Source organism: Lampetra fluviatilis, chromosome 48, assembly GCF_964198595.1.
Source record: "Lampetra fluviatilis chromosome 48, kcLamFluv1.1, whole genome shotgun sequence".
NCBI lineage: Eukaryota > Metazoa > Chordata > Hyperoartia > Petromyzontiformes > Petromyzontidae > Lampetra > Lampetra fluviatilis.
This window is the reverse complement of record NC_136322.1, coordinates 9,502,276-9,524,126: the sequence shown is the minus strand read 5'-3', so window position 1 is coordinate 9,524,126 and position 21,851 is coordinate 9,502,276. Positions and strand designations below refer to the sequence as shown.

The 21,851-nt window shown below is 53.4% G+C and overlaps 1 long non-coding RNA gene across 1 annotated transcript; it reads left to right on the top strand.

Annotated features, from left to right (window-relative positions):
• The first annotated feature begins 13,359 nt into the window (after positions 1 to 13,359).
• On the top strand, positions 13,360 to 14,836 carry LOC144948326 (uncharacterized). The gene is made up of 3 exons (XR_013640141.1): positions 13,360 to 13,430; positions 13,926 to 14,161; positions 14,783 to 14,836. It is a non-coding gene; the product is annotated as an uncharacterized LOC144948326 (long non-coding RNA).
• Positions 14,837 to 21,851: the final 7,015 nt, after the last annotated feature.

Below are 21,851 nucleotides of genomic sequence, written 5' to 3'. Positions count from 1 at the left end.
CACAGCAGACAGTCCATCTCTCTCTCTCTCTCCATCTCTCCCTCTGAGTGCGTGTGAGTGAAGTTGGTGTGTGTGTGTGTGTGACCTTGACAGCTGACCCCCGACAGTCCGCTAAAAGCAACACGAGGGAATCTTTGTCCTTGTGGTGCGAGGACTCCACAACCGCACCGCCAATCGCTTCTCGATCCTCCTGCTGCTGCTACCCACGCGAAACTTGATCTCCCACTGTCATCATGAGGCTCGCGTTGGGTGCCCTCGTGATGGTGGTGATGGTAGCCGCCCTGGGGGTGGAAGCCACTCACCTGAGAGGTGGCACCATCTCCTGGATCCAGGAGGAAGGTGGCAAGGTGAGTGTGTGTCTGTGTGCGCGTGTGAAGTGTCGAGTTGGCAGAGTGGTCGTGGCAGCGGACAGTGGTCAGCGCTAAGCTGCGCTTCGAACCCGGCGACCCGAGTTCGATTCCCGCTCACAGCCAACATCAGTGATTTTTATACCTTGACACAAAAATATATTTGTTTTGTCCCTGGGTTGTAAGTGTTATTTTCGAATTGCTTATACCTCAAAAGTACAGAAAGTGGCTATTATTCTTATTACCCACCAACTTTGCTTTTGTGACCAGGACAGTGATATTTTGAAATATACCTATTTTCAATGAGAAAAAAGGGTGAATTTGTGTCAATCCTTCACGTAAAGTTCTGGTCACAAAAGCAAAGTTTGTGGGAAATAATAATATACACTTTCTGCACATTTGAGGCATAAGCAATTCGGAAATAACACTTATTACCCAGGAACAAAAATCGATCGTGTTACATAGTGAATTATCGGAACCGGTCGACTCAGCCTCAATGAAGACCCACCCTAATGGAACATCTTTGCCGGCTAAAAACATTTAGGCTGGCCTGCCTATGACCCATGCTGGGATTTAACCAGGCTGGATTGTGTGAGGAGCTCACAAACCCTTGAAAGATCTGGACAAAGTCCCATCGATGAGCTCCTCCAGCAACCAAGGCCACGTTGGCTGTGTCATGTAGCCCGCATGCCCAGCCACCACTAAACGGGCGCGGCACGGTCTAGAGAAGAGATGGAATGATGTGGTACGGGAGGACGTGGAGCTGAGTGGACTTACCGATGACTGGTACCAGCGGTTTCAAGATCGGCCTCTGTGGAGGAGGCTCGTGAAGGACGCTGCTACTGGCCCTCCAGCAACATAATTTATGGACGGCCCCTAAGCCACACTTTGTTGAGTGGCTGTCACTTGCGATGGACCAGGTCGCTTAGGGAACGACGAATTTAGAAAGCTCAGTGGGCCAATTGCCTCGGTGAGGATGGGGGGGGGGTGGTCTGCTGTTGTATCTGGAAGTGACACAGCGGATTTGTTTAACCTGCCACGTAACTGTTTGCTGTCGTGAAAAAAGAGCTTTACGGCGCTTCAGATTCCTCCTCCAGCGGTATAAAACGCTGATTCTGACCTCTCACCCCCCTCCATACCTCCCCCACCACACACCAAACAAAGACAAAGGCCCCCACGTGTAACCTTGATAAACTGTTGGGGCAAGTACTGTTAGCGAGCGCTTATGAAGGCCGGCACGATACACGAGGGGGTGAGTGGCCAGCACCATGCCCGGCCGCCTTTGTCTCCCCGGTGGCGATGTTTACTACACTACCGCACCGGGTAATCGATTGAGGCTGAGTTGACCTAGGGGAGGATGCCCAGGACCGGTCGTCATTGTGGCGTTGGTGGCCGTGAGTGGGAATCGAACTCGGGTGGCCGGGTTCGTGGCGACAGCGCACTAACTGCTGAACTACTTCTCCCCCCACCACACCACCACAACCACCACACCACCACGCCACCACCACACCACCACACAACCACCACAACCACCACGCCACCACCACAACAACCACCACGCCACCACCACCGCACCACCACCACACAACCACCACACAACCACCACAACCACCACGCCGCCACCACCACAACAACCACCACGCCACCACCACCACCACACCACCAAACCACCACCACACCACCAAACCACCACCACACTACCACCACAACCACCACGCCACTACCACAACCACCACGCCACCACCACAACAACCACCACGCCACCACCACCACACCACCACCACGCCACCACACAACCACCACACCACCACACCACCACCACAACCACCACGCCGCCACCACAACCACCACACCACAACCACCACGCCACCACCACGCCACCCACAACCACACCACCGCCATGCCACCACCACATCACCACTACCACAACCACCACAACCACCACCACAGGTGCGCTTCAACTACATGCTGGCCTGGCGCAGGACCTCGGACGAGGGAGCGAAATGCACGGACGCAGACATCGACAGCGGAGCGCTCATCAAGTCCAAGCAGAAGTGGAAATGCCGGGAGGGGTGCCAGGGCTCGTACGCCCTCTCCTTCGTGTGCACGGAGCAGAACGAGAACTCCAACTGGATGATCGGCGCCTCCAGCTTCGAGTTCGACGTGCCAGCCTCTAAGCCCACCGTCGTATCGTGAGTCGCCGTCGTCGTCTGTGTGTGTACGTGTGTGTGTACATGTGTGTGTACGTGTGTCTGTACGTATGTGTATGTGTGTGTGCGAGTGTGTGTGTGAACGTCTGTGTACGTGTGTGTGTACGTGTGTGTGTACGTGTGTGTGTACGTGTGTGTGTACGTCTGTCATCTCGGTCATCTCGGTCAGTCGACCCGTGGCATCTGGGTCTGCCCCGTGACCTCCTGCCAGCGGGCGTTCGACACTTCACGTGGCCTCAAGGTGCACATGACCTGGCACAAGCGTCGTGGTGACGTCACCGCCACTTAGTGGCGAATGGCTGTTGTTGTTGTGTACGTGTGTGTACGTGTGTGTGTGGGGGCTGACACCCACCTCCCCGCTCCCCGTGAGCGGGCAGGGCGCGACGTCCACCCTCTCCACTCCCCCCTCCTCGGCCACTTCTCGCCGGGTCCCCGCCGATCGGGTGATCGGCCCCTCGCACCAGCGTCCTCTCTGAGGGACATACTCTTAGGTTTTTTCGGTAAAGTCACGTAGGTAAAAAAAAATGTAATTAATAAAAGTAATAATAGAAATTATTATGTTATTTCTATTATTACTTTTATGAATTTAAAAACAATTTCGGTAAAGTCACGTAGGTAAAACAATTAAAATTAATAAAAATAATCATATAAATTATTGTTATCTATATTATTACTTTTATTAATTTTAATTTTATTTTAAAAAATAAAAGTAAAATTAATCAAAGTAATAATATAAATTATTATGTTATTTCTATTATTACTTTTATTAATTTTAATTTTTTTTACCTACGTGACTTTACCGAAAAAACCTAAGAGTATGAATCCTTGCAAGTCACGAAAGCTTCAAATCTGAGGGACATGGCTAAGCGGCTGGCTCCCCACCGCCCGGAGTTATCCCACACACACTCCCCACGTACACCACCACTCATGCGGAGGTCGCTGCGTGCACGCGCGTGCCCGTGCGTTCGTGTGGAGGGGTGCGTGGAGATGGCAGCGCCGGCGGAGTTGCTCCGTTGCTGTGTCACCACGTGTACGTGTGTGTGTACATCCTCCTCCTCATCCTCCTCATCCCCCTCCTCCTCGTCGCCCATCTTTCCCGGCAGCTTTGACGACTGCTGCTGGGTCAAGGCGCTGGTGCAGAGGGCAGGTGGCCTCGTGGAGGCGTCCGAGTGGGACTGGTCGCTCATCACGGTGCTCAACCCGGGCGTGCGCAGCGACACGGGGGCTCCCAACGTCTCGCCCGTCACCGCCTCCAAGCCGCTCATCAGGTGCTGTGGGTGGGGGGGGGGAGGTGGGGAAGTGTGGGTGGGGAGGTGTGGGAGGAGGTGTGGGGGGGAGGTGGGAGGGAGGTGTGGGGAAAGGTGGGTGGGAGAGGTGGGTGGGAGGTGGGAGGGAGGTGGGTGGGAGGTGGGTGGGAGGTGGGTGGGGTGTGGATGGGAGGTGGGGGGAGGTGTGGGGGGAGGTGTGGGGAGGTGTGGGCGTGGAGGTGTGGGGGGAGGTGGGAGGGAGGTGTGTGGTGAGGTGGGTGGGAGGTGGGTGGGAGGTGGGTGGGAAGTGGGTGGGGTGTGGAGGGAGGTGTGGGGGGAGGTGGGGGGGAGGTGTGGGGGAGGTGGGGGGGAGGTGTGGGGGAGGTGGGGGGGAGGTGTGGAGAGAGGTGGGTGGGAGGTGTGGGGGAGGTTTGGGGAGAGGTGGGTGGGAGGTGGGGGGGAGGTGGGTGGGGTGTGGGTGGGAGGTGTTGGGGGAGGTGTGGAGGGAGGTGTGGGGGAGGTGTGGGGGAGGTGTGGGGGGAGGTGTGAGGGTGGTGGGGGAGAGGTGGGGGGAGGTGGGTGGGATGTGGGTGGGATGTGGGGGGAGGGAGGTGTGGCGGGAAGTGTGGGGGGAGGTTTGGAGAGAGGTGGGGGGGGAGGGATGGGGGTAAGTGTGGGGGGAGGTGGAGGGAGGTGGGGGGAGGTGTGCGAGAAGGTTTGGTAGCGATGGTGGCATTTACATCTGCAGAACGTGGAGAGCCAGTGGCATCTACATCTGCAGAACGTGAAAAACCAGTGGCATCTACATCTGCAGAACGTGAAGAACCAGTGGCATCTATATCTGCAGAACGTGAAGAACCAGTGGCATTTACATCTGCAGAACGTGAAGAACCAGTGGCATTTACATCTGCAGAACGTGAAGAACCAGTGGCATCTTCATCTGCAGAACGTGAAGAACCAGTGGCATCTACATCTGCAGAACGTGAAGAACCAGTGGCATCTACATCTGCAGAACGTGAAGAACCAGTGGCATCTACATCTGCAGAACATGAAGAACCAGTGGCATCTACATCTGCAGAACATGAAGAACCAGTGGCATCTACATCTGCAGAACGTGAAGAACCAGTGGCATCTACATCTGCAGAACGTGAAGAACCAGTGGCATCTACATCTGCAAAATGTGAAGAACCAGTGGCATCTACATCTACAAAACACGAAGAACCAGTGACATCTACATCTGCAGAACGTGAAGAACCAGTGGCATCTACATCTGCAGAACGTGAAGAACCAGTGGCATCTACATCTGCAGAACGTGAAGAACCAGTGGCATCTACATCTGCAGAACGTGAAGAACCAGTGGCATCTACATCTACAAAACACGAAGAACCAGTGACATCTACATCTGCAAAACGTGAAGAACCAGTGGCATCTACATCTGCAGAACGTGAAGAACCAGTGGCATCTACATCTGCAGAACGTGAAGAACCAGTGGCATCTACATCTGCAGAACGTGAAGAACCAGTGGCATCTACATCTGCAGAACGTGAAGAACCAGTGGCATCTACATCTGCAGAACGTGAAGAACCAGTGGCATCTACATCTACAGGAGATTATCCAACCTTCAAAGCCATTCCCCGTGTTTAGTGTACACGCCGTACAACACGTTTGCAACCGACAGGGAGTCCAATCGACTTACGAACAGTACCTCTGGAAAACTAACTCGTGCGTAAGTGGTCCTCGTACACTCTTGTGATGTGTCATTGTTCATTCATTCATCATGCTTCGTGCCGACCCCCCCCCCATTCTCGCCTGACCCCCCCTCCCCTCGCCCCCCCAGGCTGAAGGCCGGCTGCACCACGGTGTGGAACATCCCGGTGTATGATGCCGATGGGGACACGGTCCGGTGCCGCTACGCCGAGAACGGAGCACGCGACGAGTGCGGAGGCATCTGCGGAGTCGCCCCCTACGGAGTCCTCGACGAGGTGGGGGGTGGTGGTGGGTGACTTGGGGGGGGGGTAAGGGGGGTGGGTGATGGGTGCTCAACCTGTCCATATTTATAGAATTCAGTGACCGCTGTCGGTCGGTCGGTAGGTCAGAGGGTGATGGATGTGTGATTGAGCACTGGCTAGGACTCACTCCAGTCAATTCACTCACTCACTCGCCCGCCCACTAATCTAGTCGCTCACGCACTTACCTACTCAGCCACTCACCCACTAGCTCACCCACTAATTTACTCAGCCACTCACCCACTAACTCACCCACTCATTTACTCAGCCACTCACCCACTAACTCACCCACTCATTTACTCAGCCACTCACCCACTAACTCACCCACTACATTACTCAGCCATTCACCCACTAACTCACCCACTAATTTACTCAGCGACTCACCCACTAACTCACCCACTAAATTACTCAGCCACTAACCCACTAACTCACCCACTAATTTACTCAGCCACTCACCCGCTAACTCACCCACTCATTTACTCAGCCACTCACCCACTAACTCACCCATTCATTTACTCACCCACTCATCCACTAACTCACCCATTCATTTACTCAACCACTCACCCACTAACTCACCCACTCATTTACTCAAGCACTCACCCACTCATTTACTCACCCACTCATTTACTCAGCCACTCACCCACTAACTCACCCACTCATTTACTCAGCCACTCACCCACTAACTCACCCACTCATTTACTCAGCCACTCACCCACTAACTCACCCACTCATTTACTCAGCCACTCACCCACTAACTCACCCACTACATTACTCAGCCATTCACCCACTAACTCACCCACTAATTTACTCAGCCACTCACCCGCTAACTCACCCACTCATTTACTCAGCCACTCACCCACTAACTCACCCATTCATTTACTCACCCACTCATCCACTAACTCACCCATTCATTTACTCAACCACTCACCCACTAACTCACCCACTCATTTACTCAGCCACTCACCCACTAACTCACCCACTCATTTACTCAGCCACTCACCCACTAACTCACCCACTCATTTACTCAGCCACTCACCCACTAACTCACCCACTCATTTACTCAGCCACTCACCCACTAACTCACCTACTCATTTATTCAACCACTCACCCACAAATCGAGCTTCGGTCAATTCATTCGCTCGCTCGCCCACCCACTCACTCAGCATGACATCACTTTGCCTTTGACACGTCACTACCCCCCACCCTCCTCCCCTCACCACACACCCCCCACCCACCCTCCGCACAGGCCACCTGCGTCATCACCTTCACGGCTCCCACGGACGCCGACGGCCTCTGGGCCCTGGCCCTGATGATCGAGGACTCCGTCAACTCGTCGCTGACCGTGGGCTCACTGAGCCTCGCTCCTGGCGACGCTCTGTCCAGCATCCCGCTGCAGGTCCTCCTTCAGTGTGAGTCGCCCTCGTCGTGGTCTCCGTGTACTCAAAGGCACCACCGCATTGCAAAAATAAATGTGCAGAGGGTGCTGTGAATGCAGTGGGCGGGCGTGAGAGCAATGGGCGGGCCTATGAACAGAGTAGGCGGGGCTTGTGAGTAATGGGCGGGGCATGAGAGCAGTGGGTGGGGGGCTATGAACACGGTGGGCGGGGCATGAGACCAGTGGGCGAGGTCTATGGACACGGTGGGCGGGGCTTGTTAGGAGTGTGCGGGGCCTAAAGTTGGTGTTCGGTCCGTTCTCCTCTAACGCTGCGTTGGGTTTTCACAACGCCGAATTGGATATATAACGCGATGATGAACGTATTAGGGAACGCATTTTTTATGTCATGGAGATGCAGATTATATACGTAACGCAATTAGGGATAAGCAGTTGTACGTACGGCTCCATCAGTATAGCATCATCATCTCACAGGGTATTGGGATGCTGATGGATGCTTCTACCCACGCAGCCTGTGTTCAGGCCCCGTGTTACGCATCTCTCGCGATATCGCGGACTCGGCTCTGTATATCATTTATAATCGCGAGATTTTTCCGTAACGCAGCGTTCTTCTGGAACGCAATAACCGCAACGTTACCGGAAAAGCAGAGACTGTAGTTTCATAGTTTGGATGACGACGATGACGATGATGACGACAATGACGACGATTATGACGATGATGACGATGATGACGATGTTGATGACCATAATGATGATGATGACGACAATGACGACGATTATGACGATGATGACGCCGATGATGACGATGTTGATGATGATGACGACGATGACGACGGTGATGACGACGACAATGATGACAATGACGACAATGATAATGACGATAATGATGATGATGACGACAATGACGATTATGACGACGTTGATGACGACGTTGATGATGACGACGATGGCGATGACGACGACGATGATGACAATGACGACGACAATGATGATGATGACGACAATGACGACGATTATGACGATGATGACGACGTTGATGATGATGACGACGATAATGATGACAATGACGACGATGATGACGATGACAACGGCAGCGACGACAAGGATAATGACAATGATGATGACGACGATGATGACAACGATGATGACGACCATAACAATGACGACGATGACAACGACAATGATGACAATGACAACAACGACGATGACGACGCCGACGACGCCGCTGCTGACCGCGCGATGCCGCGCCGCTGTTCCCTCGCGTGCGACACAGTCGAGCCGGCGCTGTCGTGCGAGATGCCGATCTTCGTGGGCGTCACCCCGGCCAGCGGCGCCTCCTTCACCGCCAGCCAGGGGGTGCTCTTCGAGATGAACATCGACGTCGAGGTGGCCACCAACTCCGCCAGCTCGTGAGTCAGCGTCACGTCCCGCAGTGCTGCTGCGAATGGTGGTGGTGGTGGCTATGGTGCTGCTGCTGCTGCGAATGGTGGTGGTGGCTATGCTGCTGCTGCACGTGGTGGTAGTGGTGGTGGTGGCTATGGTGCTGCTGCTGCACGTGGTGGTGGTGGCTATGGTGCTGCTGCTACACGTGGTGGTGGTGGTGGCTATGGTGCTGCTGCGAATGGTGGTGGTGGTAGCTATGGTGCTGCTGCACATGGTGGTAGTGGTGGCTATGGTGCTGCTGCTACACGTGGTGGTGGTGGTGGCAATGGTGCTGCACGTGGTGGTAGTGGTGGTGGCCATGGTGCTCCTGCTGCTGCTGCTACACGTGGTGGTGGTGGCTATGCTGCAGTGGGTTGTGTTGATCACCATTGTAACATCTCGCCACCGCGGCAATGTAAAAATAATAAACAAGCAAATGATTAAACAATCACGCCTCTGTAATGCCACGCGGGCCCCCCTCTCCTCTCCCTATGTGCCCCCCCCCCGCCCGTCTTCCTCCACCCCCTCTGCCCCTCCTCACCCCATGTGGACCCCCCTCTCTGCCCCCCCACTGCCCCCCCCCCCACATCTGCTGCTCCTCTCCCCCTCTGCCCCCACCTCCCTACTGCCCCCACCTCCCTACTGCCCCCTCGCTCCTACCCCTCCCCTCCCCATGTGCACCCCCGCTGCCCCCCCCCACCCACCCACCGCCCTCAGAGTGACGATCCCACGGCTGGGCACGTTCGCTCCCGTGGGAGTCGTCAAGGCGCCCGTGGTGGTGGACCCGGGTAACCCCAAACTCTTCCACACCAAGGTGTCGTGGACGCCGGCCAGCAGAGACATCGGCAACCAGAGGGTTTGCTTCTACGCCTCCGAGAGTACCACGTGAGTGTGTGCATGTGTGTGTGTCTGTGTTTCTGTGTGTCAGTGTGTGTGTCTGTGTGTGTGTGTCAGTGTGTGTGTGTCAGTGTGTCTGTGTGTGTGTCTGTGTGAGTGTGTTGAAAGATCTGGGCAAAGTCCCATCGGTGAGCTCCTCCGGCAGGCAAGGCTGCGTTGGCTGGGTCATGTAGCCCGCATGCCCAGCCACCGCATGCCCAAACAGCTTTTGTTCGGCCGGATAGAGGGGGCTAAACGGGTGCGGCACGGGCTAGAGAAGAGATGGAGTGATGTGGTACAGGACGTGGAGCTGAGTGAACTTGCCGGTGACTGGTACCAGCGGTGTCAAGATCGGCCTCAGTGGAGGAGGCTCGTGAAGGACGCCGCTACTGGGCAGTTGGAGGCAGTCGCCCTCCAACAACAACGGAGGGCGGAGAAGCGACGCTCACAACAACGAGCGGAGTGCCGGGTGGATAAAGCACAGCAAATTGGCACAGTAGGGGGCACAGGTGGTACATCAGCCAGTCATCTCGGTCTCTCAGTCAGTCGACCCGTGGCACCTGGGTCTGCCCCGTGACCTCCTGCCAGCGGGCGTTCGACACTTCACGTGGCCTCAAGGTGCACATGGCCTGGCACAAGCGTTGTGGTGACGTCACCGCCACTTAGTGGCAAATGGCGGTTGTTGTTGTTGTGTGTCACTGTGTGTGTGTCACTGTGTGTGTGTGTGTCACTGTATGTGTGTGTCACTGTGTGTATGTGTGCGTGTGTCTGCCCTCATGTCCATCTGTTCCCTCGTTGCCCCTCCGTCTAACACCGTGGGTGGCACAGCAAAGAGTGTGGACTAATCTCCATCTGTCCCACTCTCCCTGCCTCCGTCTCTCCCTGAGCCATGATATCGCTCGTACATGTTTTTTTTCCTGCCCAGGCCGTCTGAATGATTCGCTCTGTCTTCTGTTTTGTGTCTTCAACTCCGAAACTAGACAAGAGACAGAGCTCCGATGCGTGACCATCGTCGTTCAAGGTAACAAACGCAGCGAGTGGGCAAGTGCTCAATGGGCTGAGCCACCCACACCACCCCTAATTTACCTCACCCACCACCTGTCCCACCCACCACCCCACACCCCCCACCAACTCACCCATCACCCCACCTACCTCACCCACCACATTACCCACCCACCACCCGACTCCACCCCCCCACCAACTCACCCATCACCCCACATACTTCACCCACCACCCCACCCACCATCTGACCCACCACCTCACCCCACTCACCAACTCACCCATCACTCCACCCACCTCACCCATCACCCCTAACCCACTTCACCCACCACCCCACCCACCCACCTCACCCACCACCTTACCCACCCACCACCTGACCCACCACCCCGAACCCACCCACCTCACCCTCCCACCACCTCACCCACCACCTCTAGCTCCACCATCATAGCTCCACCACCGTGGCTCCACTACTATAACTAGTATACCACACTATACACTACACTATAAACTACACTATACACTACTATACACTCCACTATGAACTACACTATAATTGTAAACGCTGTAGTGGGTTTCACTCTCCAACACACAACCAATGTACTGCTGTAACTAGCATACTACACTATACACTACACTATACACTACGCTAAAATTGTAAACCCTGTAGTGGGTTTTACTCTCCAACACACAACAACCGGCGTCGCGCTGTAACGAGTAATGAATTGGCGCCACGTTTTGTTCCCGTGACGCAAACATCCTCACCGATTGGCTGCGTCGGGCGACGGTGGGCGAATTTAAACGACACCACATTCATATTTACGCGATCTAACCCCAAAACAAAACATCTGCTGTGGGTAACAACCGTCTTTGTGGATACCCCCCCCCCCAAACCCTCTCATAGCCGGTTCCATGCCCATCTCATTCAGCTTCGACAACACCTCCGGCAACGACGTTGCCATCCAGTGGACCGTCACCTTCAACAAAGAGGTGATAGGGCGCGCGGCATGCGCGCACGTGAGGAGGCTCGCGAAGGATGCTGCCATCGTAGTTAGAGGTAGTCGCCCTCCAGCAGCAATGGTCGGAGCGCCGGGCGGATAAAACGCAGCAAAGTTGGCACAGTGGCGGAGGGGGGTGGCACAGGTGGTGGTGCATCGACCAATAGACAACTCGGTCCGTCGAACCTATGGCACCCGCTGGGTCTGTCCCGTGACCTCCTGCCGGCAGGCGTTCAACACTTTGCGTGGCTCATATTCTTAGGTTTTTTCGGAAGTCAAGTAGGTAAAAACATTCAAAAGTAAAATAAAATAAAAATCACGACGTTTCGGAGGCAACACAAGCTTCCGTCTTCAGGTGGTACCGTCACAGCCACGACAGCTGTATTAAGTAAATCAAGTAAATGATACAGCTGTCGTGGCTGTGACGGTACCACCTGAAGACGGAAGCTTGTGTTGCCTCCGAAACGTCGTGATTTTTATTTTACTTTTTAATGTTTTTACCTACGTGACTTTTCCGAAAAAACCTAAGAATATGAATCATTGCAGTCACGAAAGCTTCAAATCTAGAACTTTGCGTGGCCTTTATGTGCACATAGCCTGGCGCATGCGCCGTGAAGTCACCGCCACCTAGTGGCGAATGGCGGTTGTTGTTGTGTGCACACGCGAACAGTGGCGATGTTTACACACCGCATCAGGTACTCATTTGAGTCAACCTCGGGGAGACCCAGGACCGATTCAGATAATCGTCACGGATGTTGGTCGTAACGACTAATCGACGGGCCTCCATAGAGCCCAATGTGTAGTGTATAGCGTAGTATATAGTGTAGTGTATATTAGTTTCGTGTATAGTAGTGTAGTGTCTCCATATAGCCCAATGTGTTGTATATAATTGTGTAGTGTATACTAGTGTCGTGTATAGTAGTGTATAGTGTAGTGTATAGTATTGTATAGTGTAGTGTATAGTGTAGTGTAGTGCCTCCATAGAGCCCAATGTGCTCACTTACCGACCATTCCCCTGTTAATGACGGGCTGTTGTAGCTACAGTAAATATTAATGAATGCATTGATTAACCTTGCTTCTTTTAATATTATGTGTTAATAATGTTGTTAGTATATTTACAAAACAGGAGGACTTCTCCACAAATCTGGCTGTCGCCTGATGATGCTCGTTGTAATTATTGGCGAAACGTCGTACTCAGATTTTAAATGTTGTGGCTTGGCTTTCCAACACATTGGTGTGCTGTACTAGTAACGAACTGGCATGTTGTTTTTTGTGAGAAACCTTGCTAATTGGCTGTGTCGGGTGGTGGCGGGTTTAACGACACAACATTTATATATTTACGCAATTTAACCCAAAAAACACCTGCATTATGTAAAGTAAACATTTTTTGGGGGTTGAAAAAGGGGTAACTTCAGATGCTCCGGGAACGAATTGAGCCTTTAACGTGCATTTCCTATATTCGCTTAATGACCAACGACAGGTTTCATGGAACCAATGGCCATCGGCTAAGAGGGGTTATTTCCCGGGTCTGTCCCGTGACCTCCAATTCAACAACAGCCTTCTCACCTCTCCCACCCCACACTGAACTGGGCCTGACCTATAACCCCCTCCTCCCCACTAACCCCCGCTGATCTCCGCCGCCCACCGCGCCTGCGCAGGTCGCCCTTCCGTCGGCGAGTGGTGCCTTCTTCCGCTTCTTCGAGGTGCGGGGCGACCGCGAGGTCTTCAAGTTGGACGGGACGAGTGCCACGCTGCTACCGGGCAACACCCAGGTGCAGTTCACGAGCCCGGCGTCGGTCTTCAACGGAGGCGTGGAGCACTACATCACGGTGGACGAGGGCGCCATGAGGGGCGTCGTCGGCGGCGTAGGAGTCAGCAACACGAACGCGCGCGTCAAGAAGGACTGGCGCTTCCGGCTGAAGAAGGTCTATTACGGTGAGTGGCACGGAGGTGGAGGAGGGAGAGGAGGAGGATGAGGAGGGTTGAGGGGGTTGAGGAGGATGAGGAGGGGGAGGAGGGGGAGGAGGAGGAGACAGTGGTCGTGTGTTCTTCATTGAGCAACGCATTCGTGTCTTGTGTATAGCAGTAATCATAATTTACGGTCGTTTGCAAGGTGCCATCCACTAATGTGTCGAGGCACCTTGTAGGCATAAGGGAAAAGATCACGTGACATTTTTTCATTTCAAATTGCAACTCAATGCGAGCCCGGCACAATACACCGGGGCTGGATAACAGAAACTCCAAGAACGGCAACCCAATTTCAGCGCGACAGGAACCCTACAAAGGGGCACGATCACGTGACCTTTTAAAAAATGGTGGAATTGCCGTGCGACAGATTAACCACGCGACGCCGCCATCCCCACCGCCCTGGCGCTTTCTAAACCTCGGAAACCCGCCTGTAACCGCACCCCATTCATCGCCCGCCCGTAGCGTGGTGCCATGGTGTGGGCGACCCTCACTACCGCTCCTTCGACGGCAACCACTTCAACTTCATGGGCACGCGCACCGTCGTCCTCGCCTCCAACTGCATCTCCAACCTGCCGGTGCCGTGGCGCATCCTGGTGAAGAACGAGCACCGGCGGCGCGCCGACGTGTCGTGGACGCGTGAGGTGCACACCGAGATCTACAACCACACCATCTCCTTCATCCGCGACAACAAAGTCCGGGTACGTGCGCCGGGTGTGTGTGTATGCATGCTTGTGTGTGCGTGCGTGCGTATGTGTGCGTGTGCGAGCGAGTGTTTGAGACGAGGCTCGCGACAGGATGCTTGGACCAGGCCAGTTGGAGGCAGTCGCCCTCCAGCAACGACGGAGGGCACACAACAATGAGCGAAGCGCCGGGCAGATAAAACGTAGCGAGATGGCACCGTAGGGGGCAAAGGTGGTGTATCTGTCAGTCAACTCAATCAACCCATGGCACCTGCTGGGTCTGTCCTGTTACCTCCTGTCATCCAGCCTGGCACATTCATTAATCCATAGCACCTTGGTCTGTGTGTCAGTGGGTGAGTTTGTGAGTGAGTTGCATAGTAGGAAGCATAGGTCGTGCCTCAGCCAGTTATCTCAGTCAACCCATGTCACCTGCGTGTGCGTGCACAGGGACAAAGACGAAAGGTCCCCCCGTGTAGCCTGACCGGACTGTTAGCGAGTAGCAGCACATACGAAGGCCGGCACTGCGGCACACGCAGGGAGGCGGGTGGCCAGTGCCACGCCCGACCACCTTTGTCTCCCCAGCGGCGATGTTCACGCGGTCGCGGTGTTTGTGCATACCCCCACCCTTCGCTTCCGCAGCTTGACGGCGTGGCGGTGAACGTGCCGTATTACCACCCCGCTGAGCTTTTCCGCATCACCAAGTCCGGCGAGTACTTCGAGCTCAACACCGGCGCCTTCTTGAAAGTCGAGTACAATGGTGAGGGATTCAGCGAGGGTTGTTTCTTTTGCCTCGGCTTGCCAAAGAGCCTCTGAGGGACTCGACATGCCCTGCATCACAGCCACGTCTCTGAAAAGGCGTTTTTTGTAATTGTTTTTGTTACAAACGTGACATTTAATTCTTTACTCGGCTTGTAGGGCTAAGTGGAGTTCAAAAATACATGTGTGTGTGTGTGTGTGCATTACCCTGTGAGAGGCACTGCCTATCATAGGGTGAGGCTAAGAGGCCTATGTGGGGTATAAAGCCTGTTTAGTCTGTCGTTTGTCACACACGTGGTCGATCTCTTCAAGTTCAAGTTCATTTATTAGGTATAGCCCTGTGAGCCATTCGGCTCTTAAGTCGGGTGCAACCGCAACAAACAAAATATGAACACAGAACTTCTTAAAGCGACGACGCGTAATAGAAACATCCTGGAATAAACCAGCAAATAAAAAAAAACGAATTAAAACGCTGTGTGCAAAAATCCTAATGTGGTGCAAGTCAACAATAACAACTATAAGACAATTTAGATTAACCATATGTTTTCGAATCACCAAAATAAAGCTATAAAAACAATGTTACAACAGTAATCACAGGAACTGTGATTCAAAATTTTACAATAAACGATATACAGAGCACGTACGACCAAACTTGCAGCAATAGCTGGCAGCATGACACTCCCAGTGTATGATGTGTGAGTCAGTGGTAGTGTGAGTGAGTGAGTGTATGATGTGTAAGTCAGCGTATGATGTGTGAGTGAGTCAGTGGTAGTGTGAGTGAGTGTATGATGTGTGAGTCAGCGTATGATGAGTGAGTCAGTGTATGATGTTTAGTTTTCAGTTTAGTTTTCAGTCTATTTGGTATAGCCCTGTGAGCCATTCGGCTCTTGAATCGAGCTGCAGTCGCCAGCAGCAGGGGGGCCTCTATCAGAGAGCACCAATTTGCTCCTCAACCTGGTCGTAGATGCGCTTCTGCGAGCGTCTGGAATGCTTTTCCTTCCGATATTAGAAAGCCACAGGAGCTATGCACTTTTAAGTCATCTAGATTGAAATCTCATTTCTACGTATGGTGCGACAGAAGTCCAAGGTACATACACACATGCATGGTCGCTGATGACATCACTTCCTGTTTGCACCAGGACAAAAAAGGCCTCTTAACCCCAACCCCACCCCTAATTCGCTAGCATTGTATTATCCTTGGCAAAAATTGGTGAACCTGTGATGCCTATTTTTTTATTCCGAATTACATTTGTATCACGATCGGACGAGGGGCAGCTCACAAACCAACCCCCCTCACCCCCCCACCCCCACTGATTATCTTCGGCACTGCCGTGTGCAGGGATGAGCCGCGTGCGTGTCCACCTCCTCAACAAGGACGTCTACGCCGCTGCCACGTGCGGCCTCTGCGGCCTCTGGAACAATGACCCCAGCGACGACTTCATGACCCCCAACGGCACGCTGGCGGGAAGCGCCGCCGAGTTTGGCAACAGCTGGGAGCTTCAGGAGAAGGCCGTCAGCGAGAGGTGCGAGGGCGAGAGTTTCCCCCCGTCGAACGTTGGCGTCCTATCCGCGGTCAAAAAAAATAATTACGTGTGCGCGAGTCACCCGTCGAGTTTGTTCTCGTTACCGATGTCGCGGAGAGCAAAGCAGTGAAAAGCCAATGCGGCGGCGGCGCGTACGCCACCGCGCACTACGAACCCGCCCGCTTGTGCATTCCCCGCCGACGCACCACACCCCGCGCGCGTAACTCACCTCACGCGCCTCTCGCCCCTTTCAGCGGGAGCAGCGACACGGGTGTCTCGGCCAACGTCTCCCTGGACTACTTCCTCAACATCAAGGCGGGCTTCGGCGACAACTGCGGCCTCCTGAGCGACCCGGCGAGCCCCCTGGCCCCGTGCTTCGCCGTCGTGGACCCGGTGCCCCACCACGCCGACTGCGTCTACGACCTCGTGCTCGCCAAGCTGGACGTGGCCGTCCTGTGCCAGGCAGTGCAGGGCTACGTGAGGGCTTGCAATGGCGAGGGCGTTGCCTTCGCGGCAAACTGGAGGAATGCCACCAAGTGCGGTAGGTGCCTCCGGGAAGGAAGGGGGGAGGGGTTATGGGTGTCATGGTGGCTAGGAGATGTTAACTTCCTTGCCTGGTATACAGGAGGTTTTTGGTTCGATCCTGGCCCTGATGCCTGCTGTTTATTTCGAGTTAGCATGTTTCTCTCCACGTGGTCATGCGGATTTTTCCCTGGGTCCTCCAGACTTTCAATTCCATACGTTTAAGAGTGTTTGACTGCCACTTCGTGACCGTCTTTGTTCGACGGCAAGCCACATTCTGAAGCCCTTAAGATGTAGCTTACTTGACTTAGGCCTAAATAATCTGGCCCTGGGTAGGTACCGGGGTTGGGTTACCCCGGCGATAGGCGGGGGTCGTGGGGGGGATGGTGGCAAGCGATTTGGGGAAATGTGACGATGCATCGCGTTACACCACCACCAACACTGAAACTTCTAACAAAACAACACTGGACACGTGCATACTGCTGCTTCTGCGAACACTTCCCACCCCTAAAGAGGGTGCTGTTTTGCCAATTGGGGGGGGGAGGGGAACAGCCGTGACTATGGCTGGCTATGGGCATCGGGAAGAATAGGCACGTCGACATTTTAATTTCTGACTTAAAACTTTCGTGTCTGCAGGCATTGATATTCTTGGTTCTTTCGGTAAAGTCACGTCGATAGAAAAAAAGTAATAAATAAAAAATTGCATAAAATACAAAAAAAACTAATAAATTTAAAAGAATAAACGCAAAAAACCCACGACGTTTCGATTGCAACACAAGCGGTCTTCATCAGGCGTGACTTTACCGAAAGAACCAAGAATATTTAAATTCACACCGCTGATTTTGGGGTAGACTGCCAGACAGAAAGACACCCAGGGAGACACCCGATGGCTGTGTTTTTAGGGTAGGATACTCTTCATCAGGTAAACCTGATGACAGACGCTTGTGTTGCGCCCGAAACGTCGTGATTTATTTTATTTTATACCTACGTAACTTTACCGAAAGAACCAAAGAGTGTGAATTCCTGCAGTCACGCAGCTTCAAATCAAGATTGAGTGTAGGATAGTTTTTGTTTGGTTCATTATTCAAGAGTAATTATTGAAGGGTAGGGTGGGGTTAAGAGGCCTACGTGGGGGTTAAAGGCCTTTTCGGTATTGGTACTAACAGGAAGTGATATCATCAGCCACCATGCCCAGATTGAAGTGCAGATTGGCGCCCCCCTGTGGAGGACCCCTGCTGCTGGTCACTGCAACCAGGATTAGACAGTCTTTAAACTCCACGTAGGCCTCTTACCCGCTAATCGCCACTAAGTGATGGTGACGTTACCACGGCGCCTGTGCCAGACCAGGTACACGTTGAGGCCATGTGAAGTGTCGAAGGCTCGCTGACAGGAGGTCACAGGACAAACCCAGCTGCCATGGGTTGGCTGACTTAGATGACTGGTAGATGCACCAGCTCCTGTGCCAACTCGCTGCATCTCAGCTGCCCAGCGCTCCACTCGTTGTTGTGAGCGTCGCTCATCTGCCCTCAGTATTTGTTGGAGGGCGACTGCCTCCAACTGACCGGTAGCATCCTCACAAACACACACACACACAGAGGTCCACATACAGTGACGCACACACACAGATACGTGAAGTGATAGGGTGAGGTGGGTGTAAGGTCAGGCCTATTTTGGGGTAAGAGCCTGGCTCTGTCCTGGTGCTAACAGGAAGTGATGTCATCAGCCATCATGGCCAGGTTAAGGAGCAGATTGGCACCCCCTCTGTGGAGGTCCCCCTGCCCCCTACAAGTCAATAGACCAACCACGTGTTTGAGCAAAGAGGACTAGACGGGCTTTATTCTCCACATGGGCCTCTGAAACCCACCGTACTATCATTACTTATTTAATGGGCATTATTTATTCAGTGTAATCCAAAGCATGAACCTCTCCACAATCGACTTCCATCTCACACACTATCACCAATCACACACAAAAGACAAAGATCCCCGTGTAGCCTTTAACAGACTGTTGGGGCAAGTTCCGTTAGCAAGTAGCACCGATCAAGGCCAGCTCCAGGATGCAAAGGGGTGGGTGGCCAGCGCCAAGCCAAGCCTGGCCACCTTTATCTCCCTCGTGACGATGTTTACTACACACCACACCAGGTACTCATTTGAGGCCGAGTCGACCTAGTGGTGTTGGTGGCCGTGCACAGTGCCCCAACCGCTAAGCTGCAATTCCCCCATCATGCCATTCACCACTAAATGGCGGTCACGTCACCAGGGCACTTATGCCAGGCTAAGTGCACATTGAGGCCACGTGAAGTATCGAACGCCCTCTGGCAGGAGGTCACGGGGCAGACCCAGTAAATGCTATGGGTTGACTGACTGAGATGACTGGCCAATGCACCACCTGTGCCCCCTGCTGTGCCAACTAAAATATCCACCAATCGCACACACAGCACATCCTAGTGGCACTCGCCCACTCTCCGTTCCGTCTGCCCCTTTGTGAGTGCGTCTTTTCCCTGACTCTTGTCCCCCCCGCACCCATCAACCCTCGTCACCGACCACCGCAGAGATCGACTGCGGAGCGAGCGCGGCCTTCAAGGACTGCGGTAACGCGTGCCCGGCCACGTGCTACGACCCCAGCGCCCCAGCGGACTGCGCTGACGCGTGCGGCGAGACCTGCGAGTGTCTTGACCCGGCCCACGTGTGGGACGGAGACGAGTGTGTCGCCCCGGCGCTGTGCGGTTGCAAGGACGACGACGGCAAGTACTACAAGGTGAGCGTGGCAAGCGCAGCGAGTTCCTGCCACCTCGGGTTGGGGGGATATGGGACTGGGGTAACAAGGGAATGGTTGCCGTCTCATCACTCATGAAGACGCTGTAGAGAAAGCAAGAGACCTGTTCTTATGGAGAGAGAGAAAGAGGCGATCGGTTTGTCGGCCTTTAAAAATTGGGAAGATCTTGATCTTGGACTTGAACAGGGGCAGGGAGTCGACAACACGGGATTCTGGATGGAAGGAATTCCAAGTGATGGGGGACAGCAGTGGAGAATGAGCGAACCTTGACCGAGGACTTAGACAGAAAGCCTTGGTTTCTGGAGCAGAGAGTGTATGGTGATGTTTTACACACCGCACCATGACTCATTTGAGACTGAGTCGACCTAGGGGAGGCCCAGGACCAGTCCAGATAATCGCCAATGGTGTTGGCCGTGAGAGGGAATCGAACTCGGCTGGCCAGGTTCGTAGCGCAGCGTAGCGCTAACCGCTACACCACCGCTCCACCCCACTCACACACATACGTCCGATCCTCATGTGGCCGTCAGGTGAAGGAGGTCTTCTGGAAGAAGGACTGCTCCGCTCAGTGCACATGCGTGTCCTCGGGCAACATCCAGTGCCAGAAGAACCCTTGTGACCTGACCCTGAACTACTGCGGCGCCGGGCCCCAGGGAGACTACGGCTGCCAGCCCAGAATCTGTGAGTCACTGCAGCCACGGTCAGCCCGCAGCATACACATGGGTCACCGATGACCATGGTAATTCCGAGATACGTCAGTGACTACAGTCATAGTCACCCCAAGCTAAGTGAGTAACTACAGCCATAGTCACCCCAAGTTACGTGAATAACTACAGCCATAGCTACCCTAGGTTACATAACTACAACCATAGTCACCCCAAGTTACATGAGTAACTACAACCAAAGTCACATCAAGTTACGTGAATAACTACAGCCATAGTTACTCCAGGTTACGTGAGTATCTACAGCCAGTCACCCCAAGTTACATGAGTAACTACAGCCAAAGTCACCCCAAGTTACGTGAGTAACTACGGCCAAAGTCACCCCAAGTTACGTGAGTAACTACAGCCAAAGTCACCCCAAGATGCATTACGGACAGGTTTGTTCGTATCTCTGAAAGTCCGTAAGTCGAATGTTTATGAGAAGAGGAATCGCCGTCCGTATTCCCGTCGTTGACCATGAGCTCCGCGTTGTGTCTCACCAGTGGAGTGCACCGCGTGGGGCGACCCCCACTACTCGACGTTCGACGGACGCAAGTTCAACTTCCAGGGCACGTACACGTACGTGCTCACGCAGGTGAGACCCGTGGCCTGCGCATTCGTATCCGAAGGGTGTGCGTAAAATTAATGTGTTTACGTAAAGTCCTTCGCCTTTTTTTATTTTCTACTTTACAAGAGCCCGGTGAAAAGGCACGAAGCGTATCGAGCGAAGGAAGGGGTAACAGAAAATTTCCGCGGGACGACCGAAGTCCAAACACAGTGCTCCTGGGGGCCTCTGGGAAAGGGGAGGAGATTGGCGCTCACTGCCCCACACATGTATAAACGGCGAACAGTGGGGACGTGAGGGAGGTTTTTTTCGGAGGAGGGCAAGTGCACCTCACAAAAGCTTCCGAACAACGTAACCTACACCCGCCCAGTGAACCTGACGTAGGCCTCGGCAAGGTAAGGTAAAAGTTAAAAGGTAAAAACAACGAGCCTACCTTTACCCTACCTTTTACCTTCCCACAATACAATCGCTCTACCCTTACCTTTTACCCTTTAGCAGATAAAGGTAACAGGTAAAAGGTAAAAAGCAACGAGCCTACCTTTACCCTACCTTTTACCCTTACCCCATACAAATTACCCGATTACAGGGTAATTACTGGTGTACTACTACACATTAAAAAGGTTTATAACGGTAAATGCTAGGTAGATCGCTTTAATCATATAGAATACTCTCGATGATTCCAATTGTACACGCTTGTTGTCGTTGTTGTCATCGTTGTCGTCGTTGTTGTATCCTCAAATCTTGTAACTCAATTTTAACCCACTTCCCAATGTGGTATCGACTGCAAACTTGGTATACTTATGTCATACTGATGACAATATATTCTCATAAAAATATATATTTTAAACATTATTTTTTAGATGTTATGT